This window comes from Mustela erminea, chromosome 1, assembly GCF_009829155.1.
Source record: "Mustela erminea isolate mMusErm1 chromosome 1, mMusErm1.Pri, whole genome shotgun sequence".
NCBI classification, from domain to species: Eukaryota; Metazoa; Chordata; class Mammalia; order Carnivora; family Mustelidae; genus Mustela; species Mustela erminea.
The window spans coordinates 150,108,195-150,122,832 of NC_045614.1; the positions used below are offsets into that span (position 1 = coordinate 150,108,195).

The 14,638-nt window shown below is 40.7% G+C and overlaps 1 long non-coding RNA gene across 2 annotated transcripts in view; it reads right to left on the minus strand.

Annotated features, from left to right (window-relative positions):
- LOC116592955 overlaps nt 1–14,638 on the minus strand; it is a 99,785-nt gene that overhangs the window by 44,363 nt on the left and 40,784 nt on the right. Inside the window, exon 3 of one of the 2 annotated variants that reach the window (XR_004286674.1) lies at nt 2,962–3,022. The exons of the other annotated variant lie outside the window; for it this stretch is intronic. This is a non-coding gene — a long non-coding RNA (uncharacterized LOC116592955). Of the gene's footprint in view, nt 1–2,961; nt 3,023–14,638 lie in introns of those variants that run through there. 2 annotated transcript variants of the gene reach the window in all.

Below are 14,638 nucleotides of genomic sequence, written 5' to 3' on the forward strand. Positions count from 1 at the left end.
CGTGGTCATCATTTGCCTTGTCACAGACTGCAAGGCCCCTAACAACATGACCCATGCTGTAGTCTTCTTTCTGACTTACTAGTTGGGTGACTGTGGGCAAACTACTTATCCCCTTTTATCTCAGTTTCCCTGCAGGAAAGTGAATAGTTATGCTCTATTTCTTTGTACTTTGAAAACTGAAGTTAATTGTCCAGCTTGGTGATGCTGAGTATAAAGAGGCTGTACATAAAATTCACAACAGAGAAGGTATAACAGAGAAGTTAGAACTCAAAACCAAAATGAATTAGGAAAACTAAGCCCCTGAGATCATTAGAAATATTGGGAAGGACCACAGGGTTGGGGTTCAAGGAAATCTACTTAAATTTTGAGGAGACTGAAAGATTTAAAGTTATCTATCCAAAAAAATAGCTATATATACCTGTATTCCCTAATACTATACTATTGGTTAAGTCCTCATGGTTTCCATCTTCAAGCTTTGCCCCAGGAGTTAGCTCTAACTTCTTTCATGCCCTCTGTCAGATTACGTTCCACAGAAAAAAAGACACCAGTAAGGCTTTCACAAAACTCCTCTGGGTACTGGGTACCGGGTACTGGCACACGACTCAGCACTAATTCATTCAGATAGCAATCTCTTCAAAGTATACCCCAAGACTGTAGCCTAAAACACCCCAAACTAGAAACCTTGAATCCCAGCCTCACCAGCTCATATAACATCCCTAAATCTCAATCTAGCATGATCTTTGTATAAGTGGATATCCTATTCTGAGATGGTTGTGTTTCCAAATCCATGAGGATGTCCACTTTAGCACTCATGGTATCCTAAGAAGGATTGTTGTCACTTTCATCTTACAGTGCCTGAAACATCCTTGGGTTAGTCATCTAGTCAAAATACTAACCCTTGATATCTCTGAATGAGAAGGATACTGCTAATTCAATTGTTCCTCCAGTCTCATAAAAATTATATCATAATTGAGGAAGACCTCACTGTCCCCTTTGTATTGGCCCTCTATGACCTAAAGTATAATGGCAAAACCTCCTTCATCTCCACAAAATGCAAACCATTTTGGGATGGAATCTAGGAAAAAAAGAAGTTCTTCCCCAGAAAAATTTTTTTTTCAATCCGTAATGATTCTTGACTATTTTCTTCATCACCTTGAAATTTGGTGCTTTGTTCAGGTTTGAAGATCATTATCCTTTCCCAATCATGAGGAATTGCTTCTTGCTAATGTTTCCAAGTAAACAATATCTGAAAGTATTATGTATATGTGGTTAACATCCTCTAAAATAATATTTTGCTATAAAGAGAAAAGATGGGTGGATAGTGCACCTTGAATGCTTATGATGGTGTGAATCTTGAAGCATGAGGGCAGGTGAGGTCAAAGTCTATCACCTGGAAGGAGTGGCAGAGAGGCGGGAAGCTTCACAGAGGAGAATTTACTTTCATGAGTCTAACACAGTCTTGGATTAGTATCTTTAGCTTGCTGGGTTCAAACTGCATTTTACCAGCGCACTGAAAGCACCCTTCTATCTGTGGGGGGCAGGGGATGGGAGGGGCAACCCATCCCACACGAGCTAAGCACATGCTATCATTAAATAAGATTGAATATTGTTTCTTTCTTACATATAATAATTCCAGACGTGAGAACTAGGACTGTTGTAGTAGTTGCACTATCATCATGGGCCCAAACTCTATCTCTACCCTACTATTTTTCCATTGACTTCTACCATCAAGGTTGCCTCATTATGCAAGATGACTGCTGGAGCTCCAATAATTATGTCCGTACTACAAAAAAAGAAACAAGAAAGAGGTAGAGAGAGAAAAAACAAAACAAAACAAAAAAACAAAAAAAGAGGTATGGTAGTTATTGGTCTACTCTTTAAGGAACATTTTGGAAGATCCACTCAACAATCATTACTTACAAGTCCTGAATAACTGAAAAGGCAGCCTGGATATTTAATGTTTTATTAATTCCACCTGGAATAAAATTGGTGTCCTATTAGTAGGGTAGAAGTAGAGAATGGAGATTACTAAAATCTCTACTGCAGATGTATGAATCAAAATATTAAGTTATTGATTTATACCAAGAAATATTACTGCATTATATTAAGGAGTAGTCAGAATTGGGATGGAAAGTCAGATCAAGCCATTCACTAGGACCTGGCTGCAGGTATGCAGAAAGACGTTGCCAAGAACTGATCCCCATCAAAACAGGTGGTCACAACAGAACAAGAGAGAACAGAAGTCAGAGCCAATAAATAAAAGAGAACAAATGAGGAAAGGAATGCCAGGGTAACAGAATAGCAAGGAAGCAGAAACAAGAAAAGAAATCCAGATCAAAACTCAAAAAATGTGTAAAAGAAATACATTTGCAGCACTAAAAATAATTCTGCTATAATAAGGTTTCTCAAACTCAGTGTTATTGACATTTCAGACTGATTCTTCATTGTCAGGATCCGTCTTGTATTTCAGCATCCTTAGCCTCTACCCACTAGATACCAGTCATCATGATCCTAAATGTTTCCAGATAATTGTGTAATGTCTTCTCACCTGAGGAGAACCATAGCACCCTGTTGAGTACCATAGTGCTGGAAACTTTCCTTCCTCTTCCAGCAGGTTTTGTAGTTCCAGCTCAGGAAATGTCTTAAAGGCATCAACTTACTGCTTATATTTCCTGTATCTTATCTCAGGAGATGTGACTCTCAAAAGCACTGATTGTGCATCAGAGATATGGAAGTGACATAAGAAAGGTGTCACTAGGGGGCACCTGGGTGGCTCAGTGGGTTAAGCCGCTGCCTTCAGCTCAGGTCATGATCTCAGGGTCCCGGAATCGAGTCCCGCATCAGGCTCTCTGCTCAGCAGGGAGCCTGCTTCCCTCTCTCTCTCTCTGCCTGCCTCTCCATCTACTTGTGATTTCTGTCAAATAAATAAATAAAAATCTTTAAAAAAAAAAAAAAAAAGAAAGGTGTCACTAGGGAAGGGGTCAAAAAGTGGTGTGGAAGCAGGCTCTGGAATTCTAGGCAGCTGTTAGAAGAAAGAATAAGGTGGATGTATAGCAACATGAGTATAACTTTAAAACATGCTGGTTAAGTTTTTTTCAAAATTAAGAAAGATTGATATAGTTTAAAAAAATTTATAATACAAACACACACATCATAACCCTACAGATTTCACAAGAATACAGACTACTGCAGTACAGGTATCAACCATATTAGAAGGAATGCCTACGCAGGGGTGGGGACTAAGACGGACAATAACAGAAAATAAAATTAAATTAAGGATGAAGCCTTGTATAGTACGCGTCATTATGCCATAAACTGAAGAGTATAATTAAATTAATCCTTGGCATTTTCTGTCAAATAAGGAAAAAAAAAGAAGAAACACATGATACCATATACCTGAAATTCAGCTTTTCTTTTCTTTGTTCTTTTTTTTAAAAAGGTTTTATTTATTTATTTGAGAGAGAAAGAGAGAGAGTAAGAGAGAGAGAGAGCATGAGAGCTGAGATGGTCAGAGGAAGAAACCCTCCCCATAGAGTTGGGAACCCGATGCCAGACTTGATCCCAGGATTCTGGGATCATGACCTGAGACAAAGACAGTTGCTCAACCAAATGAGCCACCCAGGTGCCCCTGAAATTCAGACTTTCACTAGATGGTTAGTATCTTTAGCTTGTTGGGTTCAAACTGCATTTTGCCAGCACACTGAAAGCACGCTTCTATCTGTGGGGGGCAGGGGATGAGAGGAGAATCCTATCCCACACGAGCTAAGCACATGCTATCATTAAATAAGCTTGAGTATTGTTTCTTTCTTACATATATGACATATTGTCATAGCAAAGGCCCTCCTGGCACCAAGCAAGCTCATCCGTTTGTAGATAAGTTATGTAGTATCTTGCTGATACCGTCCGCTCCTAGGCTTTCAGTTATATGAATAACCAAGACTCATGACAGAATGTGAACTATACTTCTTAGTATAGTTCTGAGCTCCATTTTGGTCATTTCAATAATTAAGCCATTTTGTCACTATTCTTTATGCGGGATCTACATTCTTCCTCCCTGAACTGGACACAGAGCAGTGGCATATCACTTTTTGCCTTAATAAGTAATTGTTACCACGAAACTTGTTCTCAAATAATAGGGAATGTCTATGGCTCAAACTGTCGACCAACATTAGCCCCTCCAAGGTGAGTAGGTGGTCATAGAGATGATGTTTCAGCCACAGATGACTCAGGTGATGAAGCCTCTTCTCCATTTCCTTATCCCAGAGTGGTGCTGTCCTTGCCCTTTCTGGAGCTATTCATTACAAATGTCCAAAGTGATTGAATCAGGAGGCATTGTTCCATGGCTTTATCATAAACTCAATATGCAAGATAAGCAAATGAGGAAGATCTCCAAAAATGTCAGTGCTAACCTAGAGGTTAGAGGAACAATGATACAAGAGTGACATAAACACCCACAGCTGGTTTTTATGGACCTATGGTGATCTAAAACCTCTGAATGGTGGCTGGTTGTGGCAGACGTCAACATGCACCAATTCCTTCAAGAAAGAACTCGCTGCTCATTTGCAAAGGCTATGACTAGTGGATAACCCCCAGCTTATATCTCCTTTAGGATCTCCTTTAAGAATTATCCCCAAAGTCTTACTCTAGCCCAGAAAGTGTTCAGTGAACAATAGAACAAGGCAGTGGTGTAAGGGCCAAGCCATTCCTGCCCAGTGTGAGACTCCTCCAACAGACCCCCTGAGCTGGAAAGTTCCCCCCCATTGCATTAGCAGAGTTTTCTCAGTCCTACATAGTTATCGGATCCCTCCCTCCTGCCCAACCCTATTTCCTCCCTTATTATTTCTACAAGTGTTATCCACCCCCTCCCCAAATCCTTTAAAACTTCTAACTCCGTCTCAGATCTGCTTCCTGAAGAATCCTACCTGTGACACTAGTGGTGCTGTGGAAAATTATCATTGATGCATTTTCATATTCCTAGAGAACTTGGTTCAATCAAGGGGAGATCAAGCCTGCAAAAACCCTTAAAATCCTATTAAATGTGTATGTGCATATGTGAATTTTTCTAAAGGGGTCTTAGCCTTAAAAAAGATTCTTAAAGGCATCTGTCATGTAGAATGATGATTGTCAACCTTCTCAATGACCACTCTTGCCATCATTTCTAGCTGAGAACGGAAATGTCAAAATAAAGACTCTATTATTCAACTTCCCTACATCGTGGCATAAATAGGTGGTCGTGTCACTAAATAATAAGAGGGGATATTCATCCTCCTTCCACCAACATAATGGCTGAAGCTTCACCAGACATCCTAGAATGTGAGGTAGAAGTCAAATGTTGAAGATGACAAGCAAATATATTAGAGACCTTCAGACTTGGCAATCATGAGAATGATAATCTAGTTACAGATTGCCCAGGTTTTCAGCAAGTAGAAATAAACTACTACTTTGTTTAAATCATAGTTTTGGGGGGATTTTCTGTCACTTCCAGCTAAATCTAATCCCAACCAGCCCGAGGTCCATGACCCCCGAAAAGTTGAAAACTACACTACAGTTCCTCAAGCCATCTACTTTGTAAACTTCCTGAGGTCAAAACTCTCTCTTAATCATACTGTACAACATTGTACCTGCCATCTAGTTGAGATTCAATATATATTTTGATCTTGAAAAATATATGGGAAATGTGTAAGCCCCACATATTGTTGGGAGAAGCACGTTTCAGCTCAAGACTTTCCATTTAATTTGTTTCTCAATTCAGTGAAAACCTCCGAAGCTATAAATCCCAGGAGGTGAGCTTTTGTCATCAAACTGTTGAATGCGTCCCAAGACATCTATTTTAACCTCAGAATCTGATCTGGTTCCAATATTATTTCAGGGTTGATTTAAACTGTATACAATTATCCAGCTTTTTAAAATGGAATTGCCTTTTTATAATGGAAAAGATTCTCCCTTTATTGAATCTCTGTGAAACAACTAAGCAGATGACAAGCAGTCTGTCCCAAGATAGGGCTTCGCCTGGGAAATTACCACACATTAGTGAAGGACCCCTTTCTCTACACTGGTCAAATCACAGCAGCCTAGGAACTCAAAAGAGCTAAAATAAGAATATTGAAAGTTGATATTTTATGACAATCACAGCCAAGAACACTTCAAAGTTTTTATTTTTTTTTTAATTTTTGGTATTCACCCATAACTTCAATCTATTTCCCACTCTTCCTGCTAAATACTCGTTCTAGGTTACATTTGAGGTATAAAATCTCCCTAGTTTTCTACTAGTAAATCCCATATACCACTAACATGAAACCAGTTCAGTTTGAACCAAGAATCTCTGGCTAGTTTTGCGTCTTACAGGGAAAAATCTGAAATTTGAGTAAAGTAATCATTTCCCTCAAAGGCTTTGGAAATGAGTACTTTTCCTTTTATGGTAAGTCGTTCCAGTCACTCCTCTGTTCGCTGGCAAGTCTAAACGACAACCTAACCACTTTTGTACTTTGTTCAAATCTTGGATAAGAGAAGTTATTCAAGGACACGGTTCTAACGCTTGAAGTTCCATCGCTTTCGCCAGAATGAATTACCACCTCTGCAAGAGGCAGAAAGAAAGTTACAACCCCTGAGGTTTAATCTTCCTTCCATGCCACCCCGGCCACTGCAGAAGCCTCTTGAGGCTGACCAGCTGTGTCAGCAAAGCCACACGAGCCCCCGTGAGCTGACACTGCCCAAAGGCTGTGTCAGGGCTCCCGTCCCAGAGCATTGGCTGTTGTGTCATGTTTGGCCGCGGTGATTCCTGTGCTGACACACACTCGAAAATGTGTCCGCTGTGCCAGTGGCGGCCTCTTGGAACCTCACATGGTGCTTGTGACCAGGCTACAGAAATTGCCAAAGGAAGCCTCGCGCTTCAGTAATAATTTGAAAAGAGAGAGAAAATTGCCCAGAACTCCGAACGTGGACCACACCCTTGGAGACACAGCGTGGAGCCAGGCTGACTGGATTTGAATGTCAGGTCTGTCATTCTTCACTGCCTGAGCTGCCCTAAGTAACTTGCCCCTCCAAGCCTTACTCTCCTTATTTGTAAGTTGAGGATAACATGACCTAGCTCTTGGGCCTATTATGAAGGCCGAAGGAAGCAAAATTTGGAAAGCACTTAGAACAATGCCTGGCACATGGTAAGAATTACGTAAGTGTTAGTTAAATACATTTTGTGTTTAAGTTTCTTCCACTAGGAGATGCATCCAAGTCCTTGTTTCTCACACAGAACTGGGTCTTTTGAGTCAAGTATGGCTTCTCGTGAGATTTTCATTTTGCTGCTATTCTCCAGGATAAAAATTCATTGTACATAAGGGGAAATCCAGTTTAGCTCATTTCAGCGGATTCTTACAGCACCGTCAGTGACAAGGCCCAGCAGCTGCCACAACGGCCTCCTTCAGGGATGCCATAATCTAACAGAGGAACTAAGAAATTGTGTCTTCTTAGGCAAGTCACTTAACCTTCTTCTCTGAGCCAGGCTGCACTTGTCCCGGATTATAACGAATCTCCGAGATATCTTCCAGGTTCTCAAAATCAAATAATTTAAAATAAAATGCCGACAGCAAAGAACTAAAGGAGAAATGCCAAAGTGCTGGGGGGCCCGAGGGAGGGAGGATTAGCTGCTCCTATTTCTCTCGGTTCAGCTGAAATACCATGCACGCGGTCTCACCTTGAGTTGTTGTCCTTTCTCTACTAATCCAAACCATTGAAGGCATGCAGATGAGGGCCAGGGAGAGTGTTCTTTAGGATAAACTGGTACAATTTAAATTATGAGATATTTTCAAATTGTAATGACTGAGCTTTAAAATGTGGAGTTCATCAAGTAGAAGTGCCTTCTTGGCAGACTAGGGGAAGGTTTTGCCCCTCCCGTGAGTCATGCAGGTCTCTATCTGAAGGAATCTAAGTTGCTCTGTCTCTGGCTCCCATCAACTTCAGCAAGAGCTCTGGTGCACTGGAAACTCCCCACCAGGTCACACATGGTCAACCACCAGCCCACACCACTGTCCAAACTGCTTCCCCAGGAACTGCTGTTAATCTGTTCAGTGTGTCTCCTTAGAACTTTAGCACTTTCTCTCGATTTCGGCAATCTGTCCCTTAGCTGGGACGGGTGCCTTCAAGTCACCACAGCTCCACCAACCACCCAAGCTACCTTGTGTCACTTCCACATAGAAAGTCCTCCTCCCTGGAGCTCCCTCAGACTGCACAGTCCTGCACACTTGCACTCCTGGGTCTGTGAGGGGTCAAACTGCATAGTCATTATTGCACAATGGGAGGAAATTGGTTCTCCCATTCGTGTTAAAAACTACTGGGAAGGTCCCACAGAACAGTGTGTCTTAGGTCTGAAAGTGTTATAGGTTTTGGTAAAACAGTTCTGTTGGGTGTTACACAACACACTTTGTCCCAGTGGCTCCAAGGTGCTATCAGTGGCTAGGTGAAAATCACGATCCTGTACCAGCTGGGCTACTCCCTTCCAAGACAAAAGCCCTGTTTTTCAGACCCTGCTGACTTTGGCAGGCTTCTTGCCTTTGGCTGAGATCTCTCTGGGGAGATCCTTCCCTCTGCACAGATCCTGTCAGGACACTCACCAGTTCCCCCACATGCCTAGAGGTTTCTTAAAGTTGGCAGTGAACATGGTTTAAGTCCTTTCCCAGGCACATCCTCGATTCTCAAGAAAATAGGCTTCAAACAATACTGCTCAAGATTTGAAGGGAAAAACAAAACAAAACAATATAAACTAAATCTGTAGATAAACCTCTAGAGAGGTGGCTGGCCAAAATTAAGAGGAAAGGAAAATGTCAAGAAGTGTGGCAGCTTGCTAGTTATTTGTCCAAAATCCTTCCTTCCCTTCTTCCAAGTTATGAAAGCTTACCTGGGCATGGGATTGCCTGGCCACGACGACTTTGGCCAGGGCCCCCTGCACCCCGAAGTCACTATGTGGCTGGGTTCTCATCCAAAGGACACGAGTGAAAATCATTGTGTAACACCTGTACCATTTTCTTGAAATGAAATCTAGACTGCCCTCCAACACTTCCCACTGAGAGTAACCAAGTTTCGGTCTCACTGAAGGGGACAACACCCAAGGGAAAATGAAGTAAAGTTATGCAGAAGAGGGATGGAAGGAAGGAAGGAAAAAAGGAAGAAAGGAAAGAAAGGAAGGGAAGGATGGAAGAAGAGGAGGAGGGGAGGAGAGAGGCAGAGAGGAAGGAGGAAGGAAAGAGAGTCGCTTTCTTCAGCACCAGAGTTGTGGGCCGAGAAGAACATCTACCACAATTTCTTTTTTTTTTTTTTTCAAGATTTTATTTATTTATTTGACAGACAGAGATCACAAGCAGGCAGAGAGGCAGGCAGAGAGAGAGAGGAAGGGAAGCAGGCTTCCTGCGGAGCAGCGAGCCCGCCCGATGTGGGGCTCGATCCCAGGACCCTGGGATCATGACCTAAGCCGAAGGCAGAGGCTTCTCTGAGCCACCCAGGCGCCCCCCTACCACAATTTCCTATAAAGAGACAAGGTTAAGCATACTGTATTATATTTGAAAGCTGCCAAGAGAATGGATCTTAAATGCTCTCACCATATACATACACACACAGTGCGCACACACATGCACACATGAGAAATTATGTGAGGTTATAGAGCTATTAACTCAACTTATTATAGTAATCATTTCAAAATACACATGTGTATGAAAACATCACACTGTACACTCTAAACTTACCTATTATGTCCATTATATCTCAATAAAACTAGGGGCAGAAAGAGACAATGTAGAGTCACTACTACGAAGATCAGCATGAGCTTAAGAATGTCTCCTGAGAGAAGAAAACCTTTCCCCGGAAATCAAACATGTATGCTATTGGTTCTCAAATTCCATGTGTGAATCACCTGGCGAGCTTGTTGATACAGATTCAGAGCTCCATCCCCTGGGATTCTGATTTCAGTCAGTCTCTGGTAGAGGTCCTAGGACCACATCCTTAAAACTCTGCTCCCAGCAGTCACAGCTGTGCCATCAAACACCCAAATTTGTTTACAGTGCCTAGAAAAACCCACAGCAGAGTGAGATCAAAGAACTGAAGAAATCTTGAGGACAGTAGAAATCTATAAAAAGCCTCAGGAAATAATAGACTCATTTATTACCTTCCAGCCAACTTTACTTATAGGATGTTTTCTGAGAAAACAGCATTTCCTGTATTTCCTCATAAAAAATATTTTCAACGGGGTATGAATTACTATTTCAATCCTTCTACTATTTGCTTGTTTACAAGTTCTTCTCATGATAAATACTAAAAAGAAATTTCACTACATTATCTTTCCAAATTATTTTACCTTCCTATTTATGGAAGCCTAAATCAGTGAAGTTTCCTCCATCTCTTTCTGCCTCGATTTCTGTATCATTCATGGAAAATAAAACTGCTTGGTGCTAAAAGCCTTTTGATCTTAGTACATATTACAATCAGAGACTTGGTAAATCACAGATTTCCTACCGGAGCACCTATTTTGATATGTGTTGTATATAGAACTTGTTAATAAGAGAGATGGCCAATTCAGTACTTGCCTCAACTTCTAAAAGGCAAGTACTACTTCTAAGGCAAAGTAGACCTAAATCATTGCCTGTCTAAGGCAGAGTGATACATGTTGCCTCGAGTAGAGGTCCTTCAAGTGTGGAACTGCAGCATGACCTGGGAATTTGTTAGAAATGCAGTCAACTCCCAGCCCAGAGCTATGGGAGGACGTGGGGGCAGAAGGGTAGGAGAGGACTTTTAGGTACTTCTGTTGCTTACTAGTGCTTACTGGAGTTTGAGAACTACCACACTACACTCCTCTCTCCTGTGTTTTCCAAATGGCCCATCACTGTCCCTTACTATTTCTGCTGTCAGTCGCCCTTTTTCCCTATCCCAATTCAACCCCTTAGCATATGTCGTCTGTGCTGTGGAAGAAGCCTCTGTCTGGTCTCCCTGGATTTAATCTTGTTCCTTCTCTACCCACCCTCCACGGAGACTCCAGAGTCATCCTTCTAAATGTTAATTTGCCCATGAATTTTCCTAACTAAAATCCTTCAAATGCCTGCAGGATAAAATCCAAATGCTCTGTCAAAAAAAAAAAAAAAAGCCCTTTATTATCTGGCCTTCCTTCAAGGCTATATGCCTTGATAAGCAACACCCCTTCACCTATTCTAATGTCTCTTGCTTTTACATATGCTGTTCCCTCCGCCTGGAATGAAATACTTAAGCTGGAAACTTTGATACATAAAGTTGTTTGGGTCTATTCCTAAAGCAGAGTTTCTTCTTCTTAATCTTCCCCACTCCAACCACTACTGAATGAAAGAAACCGAATGATGTTGTTCACTGGTAAAACCAATGAAGGAAGGAAGGAGTAAATGAATAACAAATAAGGAGAGGAGAGAAAATATCCTGGGATCTGAAGTCATGTACAACCTGGACTTCTATCTCCTGCTACCTTACTGTCCAGGTTGCAAACCTGTGGCCAGCAATCATATACCACCCCAGGACTTGTCTTATTTCATCAGCACAACATTCACATTTTTTCAAATGTATTTAGATAGGGTATGTGCCCTCTTTCCAGCATTTAGTCCCTTCCATCCATTTTTGTCTTGCTTCTACCAGACCCACACATTCATGTTACCATCTTGGCTCATGAAGGTATATGAGTCAGCCACCAGCCTTATGCACTTTTCCAGACCATTGATTCTTTGCTCCTGTTTCTGGACCATAGCTCTCACACTCCAACCCAGCAGCTGCCCAGGTCCTCCCTTCCACCACCGGCTTATACGCAAGTACACATTCTAGAACTTATGCTTATATGCAAGTACAAGCTTATACACAAGTACACATTCTAGAACTCTTAGCATCTCTCTTTGGCACACATGGTGAGCCTGTCTGAGTTTGAGACCTCCTGTTTCTCTAGGTTGATGCCTTCTCCTGGTCCCAGCTCAGGGTTCTCATATTCCCTGACACATGTGGGGTGAACCTTAGGGCACACATACCAACTCTGACACATTCAAATCATGTGCCCTCAGAATGCTCTATCGCTAAGCTTCAGTTTCCTTGTCTGTGAGTGAAAAATCATACCCTCATTATAGATTTATTGGAAGAATTAAGTGAGAAATTATAAGCTAAAATATGTTGTGTAGTTTTTCAGACTAGCAGAGCCTTATTTAATTCTATCTTCTTCAAGCTGGTTAAGGCAATGCAGTGCCAATAATATAACTAAAAAGCATCTACTATGTGTTGCTCTGTTCAAAGACATATTTCAGTGAATTCTTCCAAAACAACCACCATAACTGTGAGCTGGTACTATTATTCCCATTTTACATAAAGAGAAATTGAAGCTCAGAGAAGTTAAAATATTTGTCCATCAAAATAAATGTATATCAGTAAGGAATGCTACAATGAACTTTTTTGTTTTTTTTTTTAAATCATCTTGCAAGGAATTAGAAGCTAATAACCCCAGGGTTGGGTCAATGAATTTGACCAGGTAGGGGCACTAGGTCAGGGTCACAGGCATCTTCTTGTTCCTCCTTCTCAGTCAGAAGATAGCTATGACCATTTTATCCTTTTACAGATCCAATTCAGGAAGAAGTAGGGGCAGTGGAAAACAGAAAATTACTTTCTCCTCATGTTGTTCTCTCATTTTAGGAAAATATTTTCTAGAAATGCCCTGGGACCTTTCCCTTACAGCTCAATGGACATAAGTGGGTCACATAGCCCAGTTGGAAGGAAGGCTGGGGAAGCTAGAATCTTACTTTCTCAGCCTTTCTGTGGAATGTTGGAGAAAGCTAAGGAGCCTGGGCATGGGTTTGGATGGGCTGAGGCCATGTCTGCCACCAGGAGACTGGAAGAACTAGGATTCTAGTACAAGCCTGCTTGACTTCAAAGTTTGCATCCTTTTTGCTACTCTATACTACATCTTTTGTTATATAAATGTAAATTATTTTACAGAAATTTAATATATTAATAAAAAATCCAAACTACAGTTTTCTGCTTTTCCTTTCTAAACTCTTTCAAAGAAAGCCCATTTACTTCTCTAGTGACCTATGATAAAAATGGCATGTTATAAATATACCATTGTACTATTATGGAAGAGGGTATAACACTCTTGAAATTTGTTTTCCCTTTGATATAAAAAATATACGTGATGTTATAAAGCAAGAGTCATCAAATTGGCAATAGACTTCAGATATATTTAAATGAAGAAGGATAGATTACATGTTTTTCAGAGATCCATTTTTTTTATTTTTTATCATAAATTCATGTAACCTAGGTAACATGTTTCCACTCTATCTTTCAACCAAATATGTCTTCAACATTTTCAAATTTTAAGCCAGAATCTTTCTCTAAAGAATTTTTTGTATGTGTTTGAGGACCAGAGTTGCATTTCAAATTATTTCAGAAATCTACTAATATTCATCAAGATGTGAGTATACAGAAGACTAGAATATTTCAATCTAATTCCTCAAAGAGACATATTTACTTAACTCACTTACACTGTTGAAATGCAATTCAGATCCAAGTTTAATTTCAGAGTTAAAATTGCCATTCAGTTTTGCAAGAAATAGTTGTATTTGCTTTATTAAAAGCAGAAAGAAGTAAATGTCTGTTTATTTAAACCTTCACAAGAAGTTAGTTAATTTAGGGCATAAGAGAACAATCCTCCTTTTAGTCTAAAAATCATCATATTTAACTATACTCGTTGTCAGTGAGGGAGCAGTTTCTCTGGTTTAATATTTCACATTTTGATTCATGAAATCACCTTCTCTGTGTTATTGGTATGAAAGGAAGGGGTGGGTTATAAATATTGTGTTCAGATTAGTCATCTAAAAACAAGACATTTATAAAAGAACATTAAAACATTATTATCTGCAGGGGGCCTAAAAATGCTCCCATTAAAAGAAAAAAAAAAAACCTCAAGTATCTGATGAAAACAAGGTTTGTACTGAAGATGGTTACAAAATACTAGATGAATGCTAACTATGGTTATTGATCTCAGTACTCAGTACTCAGTACTCAGTATTGAGCAGTACTAAGTTCAATGCTGTTTTCCTCAGAAATGCCTGCAGCAATCTGCAACAGAAAAGGAAGAGTAGCTCCACTATACAGGAGTGCATTGTTTGAAGACGGTGGGGGGAGGGGGTTAGGGGGCAGGGGTTGGGGGGCGGGGAATGCTAGAAAAAAGAGAAAAAAAGTGCATTGTTTTGCACAACAGGAAGTGGAGAAAAGGCAAGATGGCACTTAGATGATCTCCTCAGGGGCCCAGGTCCACAAATCTTAATATACAGGCCTTCATCCTCACGATCAGAAAGTAGCAGCTTCACTGCCAGGTAACTATTCTCACTCTGGGTGGGATGAGATCTGGCCAGCAGTCCTAGAGGCACCATTCATTCTGAAATTTTATGACACGATTTGAAAACCATCAATTCCAGTCCCCTCATTTTTCAGCAAAAAAACCTAAAACACTGTTAGATCAAAGAGGTTGCGCTAGGTGGCCCAGTTGTTATTTTCGGAACAAGAATAAGTCCTTGTAGTCCTTGGGCCAATGCCATCTCTCCTGCACCCACCACTCTATGGCTCTTATGTGGGCTTCTTTTGGAATGTTAGTGATGATGGCGCT